This window comes from Dipodomys merriami, unplaced genomic scaffold (assembly GCF_024711535.1).
Source record: "Dipodomys merriami isolate MVZ:Mamm:240054 unplaced genomic scaffold, mDipMer1.0.p SCAF_16, whole genome shotgun sequence".
Taxonomy (NCBI): domain Eukaryota; kingdom Metazoa; phylum Chordata; class Mammalia; order Rodentia; family Heteromyidae; genus Dipodomys; species Dipodomys merriami.
In genome coordinates this window covers 12,142,542-12,158,712 of record NW_027202937.1, presented here as the reverse complement: position 1 = coordinate 12,158,712, position 16,171 = coordinate 12,142,542, and the positions used below count along the sequence as shown (strand labels likewise).

General features: G+C 50.1%; 1 pseudogene; it reads left to right on the top strand.

The window, feature by feature from the left end:
• The first annotated feature begins 5,092 nt into the window (after positions 1-5,092).
• On the top strand, positions 5,093-8,510 carry LOC138828282 (patr class I histocompatibility antigen, B-2 alpha chain-like; annotated as a pseudogene).
• The last annotated feature ends 7,661 nt before the right edge of the window (positions 8,511-16,171 follow it).

Genomic DNA, 16,171 nt, shown 5'->3' with positions numbered 1-16,171 from the left:
TGTGTGTGTGTACTTGTGCATTCGTGTGCATGTGCATGCAGCTGATGAAGAGATGGGGCTGTATGTGTCTGTAAACAGACAGGAAACTAGAACTAATTGGTGACAAGTGACAATTGCTTAGTGGGTTTAGGACAATGAGGCCTGGTGGCAAAGCTGTTCCTTGTTCCCATCACTGAAGAAGCCTACTCCTCAACAAGAAGCACTCTTCCATGGCTTGGACTCTGCTTACTTTTTCACACTCCATATTAGATGGCAGAAGTTTTGGAAACAACCCAGATGCCCCACTCCTGAGGAGTGGATCCAAAAATTGTGGTACCTATATACAATGGAATATTATGCAGCCATTCCAAAGGACAAAATAATGGAATTTGCAAGGACATGGATGGAACAAGAGCAATTTTTTTTAGATAGAGCATGGGGCTTGAACTCTGGGTTTGGGTGCTGTCCCAGCAGTGTTTTGGGCTAAAGGCAAATGCTCTACTGCTTGAGCCACAGCGCCACTTCCAGTTTTCTAGTGGTTTATTGGAGAGTTTCACAAACTTTCTTGCTCGGGCTAGATTTAAACCACGATTCTCAGATCTCAGCCTCCTGAGTAGCTAGGATTACAGCTATCAGCCACCAGGGTCTAGCTAGAGCAAATTATTGTTATTATTAGTTTTTGGTTCCAGTCGTGGGGCCTGAACTCTGGGCCTGGGCGCTATCCCTCAGCTCTTCAGCTCCAGGCTAGTGCTCTACCAGCTGAGTCACAGCGCCACTTCTAGCTTTTTTCTTTTTGCTTATGTGGTGCTGAGGAATCGAACCCAGGGCCTTCAGCATGCAAGGCAAGCGCTCTACCACTGAGCCACCTTCCCAGCCCTAGAGCAAATTATTTTGAGTGAAGTCAGCCAAGAACATATAGACAAAGGCCACTGGTCTAGTGGAGGGCTTCAACTTCGCATCCCTCAACAGCTCTCTTTTTCTTTCAGTTCTGAGAAAATAACATGGAATCAGCTGAGAGATGGTGGCTCACACCTGTAATCCTCAGGAGGCTGAAATCTGAGGATTGTGGTTTGCAGCCATCCTGGGCAGACAAATCGGAGAGACTTTTCTCCAATTTCCCATTAAAGTCAGAAGCAAAGCTGTAACTGTAGTTCCTCAGGAAGCCGAGATATGAGGATTGAAGCTGTGGTAACCCAGTTTTCCCTCTCTTGTTGACCCCTCTTGTAGTCCCATCTCTAGCCTCCATTACAAATTGCTGCTGTCTGCTTGGCCCTGACCACAGCTGAAGAATATCTCAGCCCCTAGTGCTCTTGGATTTCTGTAAACCACACCTGCCTGGGGTTCTGACCTACAAAGCCCTGCTCCACTGGAGGGCGTTGCTGATCTTTGTCTTCCCTAGACAAGGCATGTGAGTCCGGCCAAAGAAAACACCTTCTTCATCCAAGCTACTCAGGAGGCTGAGATCTGAGGATCGCGGTTCAAAGCCAGGAGAGACCGTGAGATTCCTATCTCCAATAAACCACCAGAAAACCGGAAGTGGCGCTGTAGCTCAAGTGGTAGAGCGCTCGCCTTGAGCTGAAGAGCTGAGGGACAGCGCCCAGGCCCAGAGTTCGAGCCCCACGACCGACATAAAGAAAAGAAAAGAAAACACCTTCATCACCTTCAACCATGCGAAGGAGGAGGAGGAAGATAGTTGGAAACAGTGACTTTGAAAATCTTTCAGAAGTGGTGTAGACAGATAATAAAGACCAAATTGCAGGGCTGAACTTTCTTTCTTCAGTAAATGGGAAGTATACACTGAATAAAACTTAGCAAGAAAATACTGTTAAGAAAGGCTAATATTTGTTATTCAGTAAACACTTTTGAGCATCAATGATGGGTCAGGCATTATTATAAGTATTTAGATTACCACAAGTGAACAAAACAGACAAAAAATATGCTCCTAGCTGGGTGCCAGTGGTTCAGGCCTGTAATCCTAGCTACTCAGGATGCTGAGATCTGAGGATCACGGTTCAAAGCCAGCCTGGACAGAAAAGTCCATGAGACTCTTATCTCCACTTCCAGAAAACTGCAAGTGGCGCTGTGGCTCACGTGGTAGAGTGCTCGCCTTGAGTTGAAGAGCTGAGGGACAGCGCCCAGGCCCAGAGTTCAGGCGCCACAACTAACCCCCCTCCACACACACACACTCAAAAAAGTTACTCTCCCTTATAGAGCCAACAGTTTGATGGGAAAGCAGAAGAGAAACATTAAAACATTATTGAGAGGTTTTGGTTCTGCGTACTAGAATTGAATCAAGCTAGCTTAAGGGAAAGGAATTCTCCAGACAAAGGGTGAGTGGCTGTGCTGGGGATACCTCCTAGAGATGGTCACAGGAACAGTTTGGTGTATAAGCAGCCTCCTGGAACCCAGCCCTGGCGATGATGAGGCAGCGTGAGCTGTGGAATGTCAACATCCTGTCTATTACAGAACTGACACCTTCCCAGTTCTACATTTTCCTTATGAAGAAGAGTTTCTCTTTGCAAGTAAGCTCTTCAGATTTTAGGGTGGTACACCTCAAAATATCACAGAACCAACTAGACACTGTGGGCTCACACTTATAATCAGACTGAAGTCTGAGGATGAAGATTTGAAGCCAGCCAGATTTGCAGACAAATCTGAGACTGTTACCTACAATTAACCAGCAAAAACGTGGCACTGGATGTATGGCTCAAGTGGTAGAGTGCCAGCTGTGAGTGAAAAAGCCAAGTGGATTCTCTCCATGTTGGTGCCATTCCAAAGTTCAGAGCCAATCAGAATAGCAAAATCATGATATTCTAGACTGCAAATTATGATTAATTATGATTAAATAGCCAAAAGTTCAGCTGTGTGGCTCAGTTGGCAGAGTGGTAGCCTTCAGCAAAATAGCTGAGAGACAGCACCCAGGGCCTGAAACTAGCACCAACACACAAAACCACACAAGACTAATAAACAATTGCTTCTGTTAACTTGAAATTACTTATTAGAATTATAAACAATTCAAGGTTTTATTGTTATGTTAAAGGTGAGCGCACAGCGGTTACAGTTTCAGAAGTCAGGTGAAGAGAACATTTCTTTTTGGACAATGTCAGCCCATCTCTTGCTTTCCCAGTTTTTCCCTTCTGGCCTCACCCACTAGTTGTATAATTTATTTTTCACATGCACATCAAGTGCATAGCACTGCTGCATTTGTTCACCCTCTGTCCCTCCATGTTAAGTCATGTATTTATTTATCTTTGCTGGTCCATGAGCTTCTTTTGCTTAAGGCTAGTGCTCTCTCTAACATTTGAGCCACAGCACCACTTCTGGTTTTTTCAGTAGTTCATTGAAGAGGAAAGGGCTGGGAATGTGGTTTACTGGTATGCTTGCCTAGCATGCATGAAGCCCTGGGTTGGATTCATCAGTACCACATACAGAGAAAAAGCAAGGGGTGGTGCTGTGGCTCAAGTGGTAGAGTGTGAGCCAGAGCAAAAGCCACTCAGAGACAGTACCCAGGCCCTGAGTCTAAGCAACAGGACTGCCAAAAAAAAAGAAGGAGAAGAAGGAGGAGGAGGAGGAAGAGGAGCAAGAGGAGGAGGAAGAGGAAAGAAAGAAAGAAGAAAGAAAAAGAAAAAAGAAAAGCATCTCCCAGTTTCCTGACCCAACTGACTTCCAACTTGGATTCTGAGATCTCTGACTCCTGAATAACTATGATTAAAATCATGAGCCACTAGCAACAGAAAATGTCAAGTTTTTTGTTTGTTTGTTTGTTTGTTTGTTCCAATCTTGGGGCTTGATGAACTCAGGGTCTGGGCTCTGTCCCTGAACTTCTTTTTGCTCAAGGTTAGCATTGTACTACTTGAGCCATAATGTTACTTCTGGCTTTTTCTTTTAATGTGGAACTAAGGAATTAAACCCAGAGCTTCATGCATGCTAAGGCAATCACTCTCCCACTAATCCACATTCCTAGCCCCAAGTCAAGTACACTCTCCCACTAATCCACATTCCTAGCCCCAAGTCAAGTACTTTGTTTTTTTCTGTGTCCAGTCATGGGCCTGAACTCTGGGCCTGGCACTGTCCTTCAGCTCTTCAGCTCAAGGCTGGTGCTCTACCACTGGAGCTACAGCACCACTTCTGGCTTTTTTTCCCCCTTTTGTTATGTGGTGCTGAGGAAGGGAACCCAGTGCCTCAAGCATGCAAGGCAAGTGCTCTACCACTAAGCCACCTTCCCAGCCCCAAGTCAAGTACTTTGAAGGCTTGTTGTTGTTTTGGACAAGCAGGATTGAGCTCAGACCTGGGTGCTGTCCCTGAGCATCTATACTCAAAGCTAGCACTCCATCACTTAGAATCCCAGCACCACTTCTGAGTTTCTGGTAGTTAATTGGAGATATGAGTCTCAGGAACTTTCCTGCCCTGGCTGGCTTTGAACCTCTATCCTCATATCTTTGCTTCCCAAGTAGAGAGGATTACAGGGCATCAGCCATCAGCTTTAAAGACTTTCATATCTAAAAGTCATTTTTTGTTTTGGCCAATCCTAGGCCTTGAACTCAGGGCTTGGGCACTGTCCCTGAGTTTCTTTTGCTCAAGTCTAGTTAGCACTCTACCACTTGAGCCACAGCACCACTTCCAGCTTTTTCTGCATATGTGGTGCTGAGGAATGGAACCCAGAGTTTCAAACATGCTAAGCACTCTACCACTACACCATATTCCCAGCTCTAATAGTGAATAGTGACAGAACCCATATGATACAAATACCTTTGGGGTCGATACGAATGTGTGCAAACATCCTAGACACAAACTTCTCTGAGGACCTCTTACTTCACCCTCAGGCCAAACCCAGAAGAGGCTAGGACAGAGTGCTGGCACGGGGGGACAGGGACCAGGATGAAGCCCAGGTGTCCGGGTCTACATCTCAGTGTCTCAGAGCTAGAGCTGCTCTGGGTGGGGAAGCTGAGCACTGGGGATTCCCAGTCTCCCCAATTTCACTTATTCTCCAACCTGTGTCGGCCGCTTCTGCCCAGACAGTGGTGACGCATAACAAGCTCTCGCAGCTATTGGCTGTCGCGTTCTAGAGAAGCCAATCAGTGTCACTGGGGTTCCGGGTTCTAAAGTCCCCCGCGGAGCTACTGGCACTCAGATTCTCCCCGGATTCTGGGGCTGGGCTCATGGCGCCCGGATCCGTCCTGCGGCTGCTGTCGTGGGTGCTGGCGCTGACCAGGACCTGGGCGGGTGAGTCTGGGACCCGTGGGCAACACGAGCCCGCAGGGTAGAGCGAGGGGTGGCGGTGGGGTGAGGGCGCCGTCGGGGGGCAGGGTCCGGGCAGCCGCGTCCCCGTCCCCTCCGCCTGACCCGTCCTCGGGGGCCCTCGCTGGGCGCCGCCAGGGTCATTCGGACCCCCTTTGCGTCTCCCGCGTGCCGAACCCCTTCTCCGCTCCCGCCGCGCTCCCGGCTCTCACCCGCGCCCGCCCGCAGGCCCCCACTCCCTGCGGTATTTCCACACCGCCATGTCCCGGCCCAGCCTCGGGGAGCCCCGCTTCATCTCCGTCGGCTACGTGGACGACGCGCAGTTCGTGCGCTTCGACAGCGACGCCACGAACCCCAGGATGGAGCCGCGGGCGCCGTGGGTGGAGCGGGAGCCGCCCGAGTACTGGCAGCGGCAGACGCTGATCAGCAAGGACTATGCACAGAGTTACCGAGTGAGCCTACAGAATCTGCTCGGCTACTACAACCAGAGCGCGGATGGTGAGCGACGCCGCCGGGTCGGAGGTCACGACCCCTCCCCGCCTCCCCGCTGACCAGCCCAAGCCCCCGGGGTCTCAGGACTGAGGTTCAGCCCAGGCTGCGGGCGCTGCGGGGGGACCGGCACCCCGGGAAAGAGCCGCGGGGTGGGGCCGGTGTCCTCTCCTTGTAGGCCAAAGTCCCCGCGGGGCGCGGGCTGACCGTGGGAGCTGGGCAGCTTCTCACACCTTCCAGAGCATGTATGGCTGCGACGTGAGCGCAGACGGCCGTCTCCTCCGCGGGTACCGTCAGGGCGCCTACGATGGCCAGGACTACATCGCCCTGAACGAGGACTTGAGCTCCTGGACCGCGGCCGACATGGCGGCTCAGATCACCAGGCGCAAGTGGGAGGAGGCCGGTGTGGCAGAGCGCCACAGGGCCTACCTGGAGGGCAGGTGCGTGGAGTCACTGAGCAGATACCTGGAGCACGGCAAGGAGACGCTGCAGCGCACAGGTACCAGGGCCCGGGGACTCCTCCATCTCCTGTGGAAGTCCCCCTCCACCCCCACAGCCAGAGAGGAAAAGGGACCCAGCCCACCACACCCCTTCCCCTGCCCAGAGAACCATGAGCCCCTGCCTTTCACATGCTGTGTCACACAGTGGCTCTGGAATCCACCTTGACCTCACAACAGTGAAAGTCACACACTACCCCCTCCCCCCCCTCTCCACACATGGAGATGAAGACTGTCCCTGAAACAAGTGTGTAGCTGGCCCCTTCCACTCAGACAGCACCAGGAGGCTCTCAACATCTGTCCTCAACCAGGACCTATTATGGCTAGAACTCTCTTTCAGTGCTTTGGAGAAAGTGTCTCTTATCTCCACCCAGGACAGAGCACAGTGACTCTTGAGAGATCAGATGCTTCTGGCCATGGTGATCTCAACTGAATCTAGGACTCTGCAAGTTTTAGGAGATGATTCCAGAAGCCTAGTTCCAGCCTGGATCATCCATTCCTGCCCCCACTCGCTGTGCTGTGTATCCTCATCATGGTCAACTGACCTGCACGGTGGTCCATGGGAGGCAAGGAGATGCATCTGAATTTCTGGATTCTTCTCAGATCCCCCAAAGGCACACATCACCCTCCACCCCACCTCTGAGCATAAGATGACCCTGAGGTGCTGGGCGCTGGGCTTCTACCCTGCGGAGATCACCCTGACCTGGCTGCGGGATGGAGAGGAACAGACCCAGGAAATGGAGCTGGTGGAGACCAGGCCTGCAGGAGATGGAAGCTTCCAGAAGTGGGCAGCTGTGGTGGTGCCTTCTGGGGAGGAGCAGAGATACACATGCCATGTGCAGCATGAGGGGCTGCCTAAGCCTGACATGGGGTAAGCAGGGCTGAGGGCACAGAGCACAGCTGTGCTCAGAGACAGCAGGAGGCATGTGCAGCTCTCAGCAGGTAAGGACTGAGAGCTGGGCTCACAGTGCTCATCCTCCTTTCCCTTCTCTTCCCAGAGCCGCCTGCTCAGCCCACCATTCCCAAGACTGGAATTTTCATTGGTATGGCCATCTTTGCAGTTCTAGTTGTTGTAGCTGTGGTGGTTATTGTGCTGTGGAGGAAGAGGACTGGAGGTAGGAAGGTGGAGGTCTGAGTTCCTGGGCCACTTGTGGGTTTCAGGCCCCAGGCAGAAGTGTGAGCTGCACTCCTAATGGGAAGTTGCAGCACACTCAGGGCCTTCCCCAGCCTGACAGCTCCTCTTCTGTAAATCACCTGCAAAACGAAGGACACAAAATTCCCCCTCCTGAGGGTGGTGATGGGAACTGATTGCACCACTCAGGCCCACAGGGACTCAGGTGCCCAATGAGGTCACACTCCAGGAGGCCCTAGGGTCTCTCTTCCCAACTGTTGGACTCTTCTCTCCTGATGCTTCCTTGATTCTATGGTCACATTTCTAGAAACTTCCCATGAGGTCAAGGCTAGGGGTTCATCTAGGCCCTCATGGCACTGCTTGTGTCCTGCCTCTCACATGGTGTTTCTCCTACAGGTGACAAGAGAGAAGGCTATGATAAGGCTGCAAGTGAGTGCCATGGGGGAGGAGGTGACCTTTGTTGTGGTGCAGACAGGACCTTTGGGAGCTCATGCACCCCGGAATTCCTCCAGTGACGCCTGTGTTCTCTAACCAGTTCCTCTCTTCCACCACAGGAGACGACAGTGACCAGGGCTCTGATGCTTCCCTCAGACCTGAAAAAGGTGACAACCTGCAGACCCTAAATGGGGGGCAGGGCTGAGGCGCAGGGAAGGCTGTGTTGTAGTTGCAGGGTCTGTGCATTGGGTGTTAGTGGCCTGCCCAGAGTGTGTCGCTAACAGTGACTGATCTGCATTGTTGTGCTTGTTCTTTTCTCCTGCAGTGTTGACACAGCTGCTTTGTGTGGTCTGAGGCACAGCATTTGTTCCTGCCTCTCCTCCTCCCTCCTGGGACATCATGAGCTCCTGACTTCTCTTCCTGTACTGGGTTCTGACCGTGTCCAGGCTTCTGTGTGCTGTCAGCCCCCTGTGAGGAACTGAGGAGCCAGCCCAGCCCTGAGCACCAGGACCCTCCCCACACTGACCTGGGTCTCTCTCCCCTCCACCTGCTGCTCCAGCAGAGGCGGGGCCAGGGCTTCCCCATCCCTGACTTCACTTTCCCTTGCTCTGAGCTGCAGCTGCTTGCTTCCCCACTGATAAAGAAAATGTGGATGTGGATCTGTGTTTCAAGTTGTTGTCATGGAAAAATGTTGAATAAATCAATGAATGATTTCCAAAATTAAGATAGAAAATAAAACATGATTAACTTTCAGAATCATCCTGTTTGCTGAGCTGTGTTGTGGGGGGGGCCCTGGTTAGCCTGTGAACATCCAGGTGTGGATAGGAGCTCAGTCCATTCTGGACTGTCATGTATTCAGTCCTCACCTGGCTTGTCTTCCCTGCTCCTCAGTTGTGTTGTTTTTCTGGAGCCTTCTCCATGAGCAGCTATGATGAGAGGGGCTTTTCCTTTTTCTAGGACACAGCACAGACTTTGCAGGTGAGACTAGGCTCAGGCCTGAGTCCTCTACCAAGGCACCATCAGTTCTTCTCCATACTTCTGTCCCTTCTTGTCATCCTGCATGAGCTGGAGTCTTGTTGGCCTTCTGGGTGCCCCTGTGACAGCAGCCGGGGGTGTGTTCCTGTCACTGCCTCCCAAAGCACCAGGCAGCCTTGCACAGGGTGTGTGTGGTGAGGAGAAAGGCAATGTGAGCAGCTTGCTTTCCTTCTAGCACTGCTGCCTCCAGTGTGGGTCTGTGCTGTCCCCAGTGCCCTCAAGGGAGCCACCTGTGGGAAGAGCAGAGAGGAGGGATGTCAGGTTTCTCCTGTGAGCTCCCTTCCTGATCCTCTGCATCTTCTCTGCCCACCTTCCCTCCACCTGCCCTCAGCTCTGGTTAGTCCCAGCTCTACTCCCACAGGAATTCCTGGATTGAAGAGCAGAGTCAGGAAGGGATTATGATCCCCATCTTGATTGGCTGAGAGATTCTGGAAGTTAGTGGAGTTCATGTCCACATGTGATTGTCAGGGCATTTCAAGGAGAATGGGTCATGAGGGCTCTGACCTAGAGAGAATGTCATTAGGTGGTAGATTGTAAACCTGAACAGAGTCCTGGAAGCTGGTGGACTATGGTAGTGGGACTCCACTGTGTGTGGGGTTCCTTGGGGATTGTGTTTTCTCTGCACCCTGTTACTGCCCTGCTCTGCCTCCTGCTGCCACAAGAGGCGCTGTGCTTCCTGCTGTGCCCTGCCTTCCCTCTAAGGCTGACTTGGTCCTTTCAACCCTGACCAAAACACTCCCTTCTGCTCAGCTTCATTCTCAGAAACTAATTAGGACAGGAATCTTCTGCCAGACAGCAGGGCCTGTGCTCTGACTAGTTACCAATGTGGTTCTTAGGCCTTTGGCATTGGTCTGCAGATTGAATTTGGAATCGCTCAGAAAGTCAAAGGAGGTCAGAACTGTCATGCTTGTGCAGCATGTGTGCTAGCAGAAGAGACAGGTGGCAGGTGTGTAAGAGAGCAAGGAAGGACCATGACATGCAGGAGGAAGGCAGTGCTGCAGGTCAGGTGACATGGTGTGGGCGTGGGGACAGAGCTGACTGTGGTACCAGGTGTTCATCATGACCTGGAGGGAAATTTTCTGAGTTGTGAAATTCGCCAAAAGATATATAGAGGGGCTGGGAAGGTGGCTCAGTGGTAGAGCACTTGCCTTGCATGCGTGAGGCCCTGGGTTCGATTCCTCAGCACCACATAGGCAGAAAAAAAAAGCTGGAAGTGGTTCTGTGGCTCAATTGGTAGAGCGCTAGCCTTGAGCTGAAGAGCTGAGGGACAGCGCCCAGGCCGAGTGCAGGCCCACGACCGGACCAAAAAAAAAACAAAAAAAAACAAAAAAAACAAACAAACAAAAAAAAAAAAAAAACCAAAAGATATATAGAGAACGTGTTGGTAAACTGGAGGATCTCCTTGTACAAAGTCCTTACCTCTTCTGTGGACTGCCCAGATCTCTTGCTGAGTAGAGCCTTTGAAAGAGACCTGAAGACAAGATTCTCACTTGAGGGATTTTTCTTTGTGTGTATGTGCTAGTCCTGGGGCTTGGACTCATGTCTTGTGTGCTGTCCCTCAGCTTGTTCTTGGTCAAGGTTACTATGCTGTTTGAGTTACAGATTTCCTTCCTGCTTTTGGGAAATAAGAATTCCCCAGACTTTCCCATCAGTGCTGGATTCAAGCCATGAATGGGAGAAGTCTGCCTCCTGAGTAGGTAGGAGTATAGCAGGATCCACACTACCTGACTTTGATAGTGATTTTCTTTTTGTGTCATTCCTTGGGGCTTGAACTTAGGGCTTGGGCACTCAAAGCTTTTACTATTCAAAGTTAATATTCTATCAATTTGAGCCACAACATCACTTCTGGCATGAGCCACTTGCTCTCAGTTGAGATATATTTATTTATTTTCAGTTCTGGGGCTTGAACTCAGTGCCTGGGCACTGTCCCGAGCTTCCTTTGTTCAAGACTAGAATTCCACCCATTTAACCTTACTGCGACTTCCAGCCTTTTCCATGTGGTTGGAGGAATCAAAGCCAGGGCTTCATGCATGTTGGCAAGCATTCTACCACTAAGCCACATTTTCAATCTCTAATATATATTTTTTTATCTCTGATATATATTTTTTTTTAAGTCGAAGAAGATGTTTAATGAAGAAGAAAAAAAAAATGGTAGACATACAAATGTCCCAGAGTATAGGTTTAATCTATCCGGGCCTGTAGTTTCCAAATGTGACTACACGATGGCGATATAAGTCAGGCCTTTTTTTTTTTTCTTTCTTTCTTTTTTTTGTCTGGTCCTGGGGCCTGATCTCTGGGCCTGGGCACTGTCCCTCAGCTCTTCAGCTCAAGGCTAGCGCTCTACCTCTAGAGCCACAGCGCAACTTCCGGCTTTTTTTCATTTTCCTTATGTGGTCCTGAGGATTCAAAACCAGGGCCTCATGCATACAAAGCAAGCGCTCTACCACTGAGCCAAGTCCAAGTCTTCCCAGATCCAAGTGCAGCTTTTTCATTGTTGGTTCGTTTTGTTTTGTTTTGTTTTTATCAATGTAGAACCATATAAATAAGTGCTGAAACCTGGCTCTGGTGGATTATGCCCAGTATCCTACACACTCAGGAGGCTGAGGTCAAAGAATTCCTATTCAAAGCCAACCCAGGCAGAGAAGTCCATGAGACACATCTCCAATGAGCCATAAGAAAACCCAAGGAACTGCTGTGGCTCAAAGTAGTGCAACACTAGCCTTGAGCAAAAGAGCTCTGAGTTCAAGACTCAGAACAGATGTAAAAAACACCCCAAAAACAAACAAACACAACCCCTCCCCCATAGTGCTGAGTAGGCAGGAAGATGTCAACTTTGGTGCTTGGAAACCTTTGGGTAAATACAGCCCTTTGGAGGCACAGGCATGTATTGCTTTGTACATGGCTGGTATTACACTCAGTTTATCTCATCCATTAAAATCTGTGTTAAGTCTTTGGGTCTGTTGGCCTTATCCCAATTTGGAGGTATAAGGCTGCATTGTGCTTCCCAGAATATTCACACAGCAAGTAACAAATTCATGACCCCTGTTCACTTTTTCTCAGTAAGTGGTTTGGATGCCATTGTGGTCGATTCCAATTTATACTCTCAACAGGTGCAGTGGCACCGTGGGTGGTAAAATCATTATTTCAAGCCTTTCTTGACATCTAATTTATGGATAGAACTAAAAGATTCAGGTCTGAGCTAAGTGCTGGTGGCTCACATCACTAATTCTAGTTACCTAGGAGGCTGAGATTTGAAGATTGTGGTTTGGCATCAGCCTAGGTAGGGAATTCCTGAAGACTTCCATCCCCAGTTAACCTCCCAAAAGCTGAAAGTGAACTTGTGAGTCAAGTGGTAGAGGACTAGCCTAGAGTAAAAAGGCTCAGGGACAGGCCCTGAGTTCAAGTCTCAGGATCAACACACACACTCACACACACACACACACACACACACACACACACACACACACACAGAATGTAATAAATCTCAAGAAGTTCAGAATGTACAAGAGTTCTCAGGGATGTTGAGAAGTGCAAGGAAAGGCAAGAGAAGAATCTGAGCAACTGGAAGGAGAGCTAGAAGGGCTTGGGGTTGTCATTTCTCCACTTTGCAATGCAGACAACAGGGCTCCTTCCTTCCAGCAACTAACATTGATGAAGTGTCCTCTGCCTGCCAACCCTGGGCTACACTGCACAGAACACAGGGAACCCCTTCCCTCAAGGAGACCTCTGTGTCCACATCTAGCTGGGCTAGTGTCCAGGAACAGGCCTGCCACCTGCAGGCTGCTCCCTGCTGTGCTGCAGCTTTGTGCAGGTCAGCTTGTGGTTCATTCTCCCCTGGGAACCCATGAGCAGCTGTGGTCTCTTGGGCTCAGTGCACTCTCCTGCTGTCTCCCTAGTTCTCACTATCCTGGCCACCTGACCCCATCAGCTCCAGTTTCTATGGCTTTGCAAAGTCCTCTGTGATAGGTTGGAACTTCTGCTCTAGAAACATATTTGCAGTGTCACACACAAATTTGGGTAGCTACCCAGGAAAGGAATTTCCAAGTGCTTCCTAGCTCTGGGTGAGTAATAAGTCTCAGCATTCCCAGAGTCAACCCGGAATTAGCACTTGTAGCATTATCAAACTCATAACACATTAGCATCATTCATTTTAGAAAAACACATTCTTCTGGTGCCAATGTGGTGGGGCCTGCCTGTAATACCAGGTGGGACAAGTATGGTCAGAGGCCAGCATGAGCTGCATAGCAAGTTCAAGGCCAGTTGGTGCCAGAAGGCTGAGTAATTTAAAAACAATTGAACAAACAAAACACTATTTTGTGGCTGACCTGGGTCTTTACCTCAGGGCCTAGACACTGTCCCTGATTCTTTTTTTTTTTTCTCTCTCTCTCTTTCAAGGCTAGCACTCTGTAACTAGAGTCACAGTTGCACTTCTGGATTTGTTGGTAGGTAATTGAAGGTAATAGTCACAGATTTCTTGTTCAGGTAAGCCTCAAACTTCAATCCTCAAATCTCAGCCTCCTGAGTAGCTAGGAATACAGCTATGAGGCACAAGTGCCTCGGTGAATAACCAAGGGCTGTGGATGCAGCTCAGTGGAAGAAGACTTGTGCTAGGTTCTGGGTACAAATCCCAGCCCTAGAAAAATGAAAGTAGAAGAAAATCCCCTCTGGAAGTGTATGTTATAACCCCATCAGTCTCTAGGGTTTGGCTCACCTAATGCAGTCATTTACACTGAGCTCTGATCTGAAGGAAATTCCCTGTGCCCTAGGGAAATGCTTCCCAATCCTTAAGCAATGAGACAGGAAGAAAGAGCAGAACCTGAGTGCAGCAGCTGAGAGAGGAAATCTAATGATGTTCTGTGCTTAACATGCAGAGAGAACAAGAAAAGTGCCAGAATGCGTAAACAAAAACAACAACAAAGAAACAAAAAACCCCAGCAATGACAGGATACAGTATTTTTTGCAAAAGAAGGCAGAACTCTGAGAACAGCTTCAGCTCTGCCTGTGTGGACAACTGCTTTAAGAGGCAGCAAGCAGGACTAGCCCAGCAAGGCAGGTGGATGATGATGATCTGCTTCCTAACAATCCATGCCTGACACCTGCTCATCCTCACATGGACCCTATGGACAGATGACCCTCACCCATGTTCTAGCCAGACCGCGGGATTCCACCCCCACCACCATCCCCACCAACACCAGCAGCGCCAGCTCCAGAAGCAGAAGCAGGGACCCCGCGCCCAGGAGCACAGGCAGAGTGGAGCTTTGTTGGAGCATGGTTGCTGCTAGGCCTTAGCAAGCCCCAAGCTGAAAGTTTCCTTCCTCTAAAAGACCTGTGGTGTTGGCAGAGATTTTCCTTCCCTGCTGGAGTCCGTCCCCGCCCCATGTCCAGCTGCCTGGAGTGAAGGCCGCCAGCCAGGCAGCTTGGAACCCACAAGGAGCAGCATTGGCTTGGGGTGTGGACTGCAGCTGCGGGCGGGCGGGAGGCAGCGGGGGATGGCACAGCGCATTGCAGCCACAGGAGCGGGCTTGCTCGGCGGGGAGGCGAGGGAGGACCGTGTGCTGCTGGAGTCAGCGGGAACCGACCTGCAGGCCTGGAGGAAGAGGAAGGCAGCAGCGGCCATAGTGAAAGTGAAGCTGGCATCTGCCCCTCAACAGCGCTGCAAAGCTGGCAACCAGGGCTGTGCGGAAGCCGCACGCTAGAGGGCGCCACCCGACCTTTGAAGGCCGGGCCGCGGAGGTGCGGTGTTTCTGGAGCTGGAACTCAGGTGTCCAGCTTGCTAGGCTGGTGCTCTCCCCCTTGACACTCACGTGGAGTCCTATTAAATCTTCGTGTAAGTTTTTACATTTGGGGGGCTGGGGGGGGGATCCTGTCGTCGGGCCTGAACTCTGGGCCTGGGCGCTGTCCCTGAGCTCTTCAGCTCAAGGCTAGCACTCTAGCACTTGAGCCACAGCACCACTTCCAGATTTTTTCTTTTTGCTTATTTGGTGCTGACTATTCAAACTCAGGGCCTCATGCATGCAAGGCAATCGCTCTACCACTGAGCCACCTTCCCAGCCCCTTCAGGTAGTTTCTGAGAAAGAGTCTCTTCAACTTTTCTGGTCAGGCTGGTCTCAAGCCTTGATACCTCTGCACTCAGCGTGCTGAGTATTTAGCTTTATAATCATGACAATCAGCCAGGGGCTGGTGGCTCACAGCTGTCATCCTAGGCACTCAGGAGGTTCAGATCTGAGGTTGGTGATTCAAAGCCAGCCCTGAAAAGCAAGTCTATGAGACTCTTATCTCCAATAAAGTACTAGAAAAAGCTGAAGTAGAGTGTGGTGTAAGTGTAGACTGCTAACCTAGCCTTGAGCCAAAGCTCAGGCACAGTGCCAAGGCCCTCAGTTCAAGCCCCAGGAAGGAGAAAATATATAGTAATGTAAATGAAATAGTACAATTTACATTATATTAATACCTTTTAAATGAAATATAATATGATTTATTTTATAATACTGTGAATTAGTTAATGCTGAGGGATTAAAATGGTTGTTTTATGTGAAGTATATCTTATTGAGGTTACTAAGAAAACTATGCACTGACTAGGCACTGCTGGCTCACTCTTGTAATCCTAGCTACTGAGGAGGCTGAGATGTGAGGATCATAGTTCAGAGCCAGCCTGGGCAGTAAAATCTGAGAGATTTCATCTTCAAGTAACCAGTAAAATGGCTGGGCTCAACTTGTGGCTCTAGTGGTAGAGTGCCAGCTAGGCAAGCAAGCTCAGTTTAGAAGAAGCCCTAGGTTCCAGACAGATGGAGAGAGGAGAGAAGAGGGAGAGAGAGACACAGAAAGAGAAAGAGACAGTGACAGAGTGATAGAGATAAGTACAAGATCTCCTCTTACCTCCTGTTTTAGGGAAATGTGTCAGCCTTTGCTGCCTTGAGTAGACATCATGCTGTGAGATGTCAGCATGGAAGCAGGGGCAGCATTACTTAGCTGGCTCTGGGCCTGGCAGAACTTCCACCCAGACTCAGGGCAGATCCTGAAGCAGTATGGGCCAGCAGGTGTGAGGACACATGCCTATAATCCCAGTACTGGGGAGGTGGAGGCAGGAAGAATGAGTTCAAAGCCAGCCTGGGCTTCATACTGACACATTCCTTGCTGGGGGTGGGAGGGGGAGGAGTGTAATCTAAGCAATGTGGAACAAGGAAGTGCAGGGACTAGAGCCCTGCCCTTCCAGAAGCCTGGCCTGCACCAAGCTAACCTTGAAATGTTTGGGTTAGAGTGCTTTAACTGCACTGACAGTTTGACTTCAGAACCTAACAAACTAGGCAAGAAATATTCATCCCATCTTTAGCAACCAAAAGAACTGCCAGGCACCAGTGGCTCACGGCTG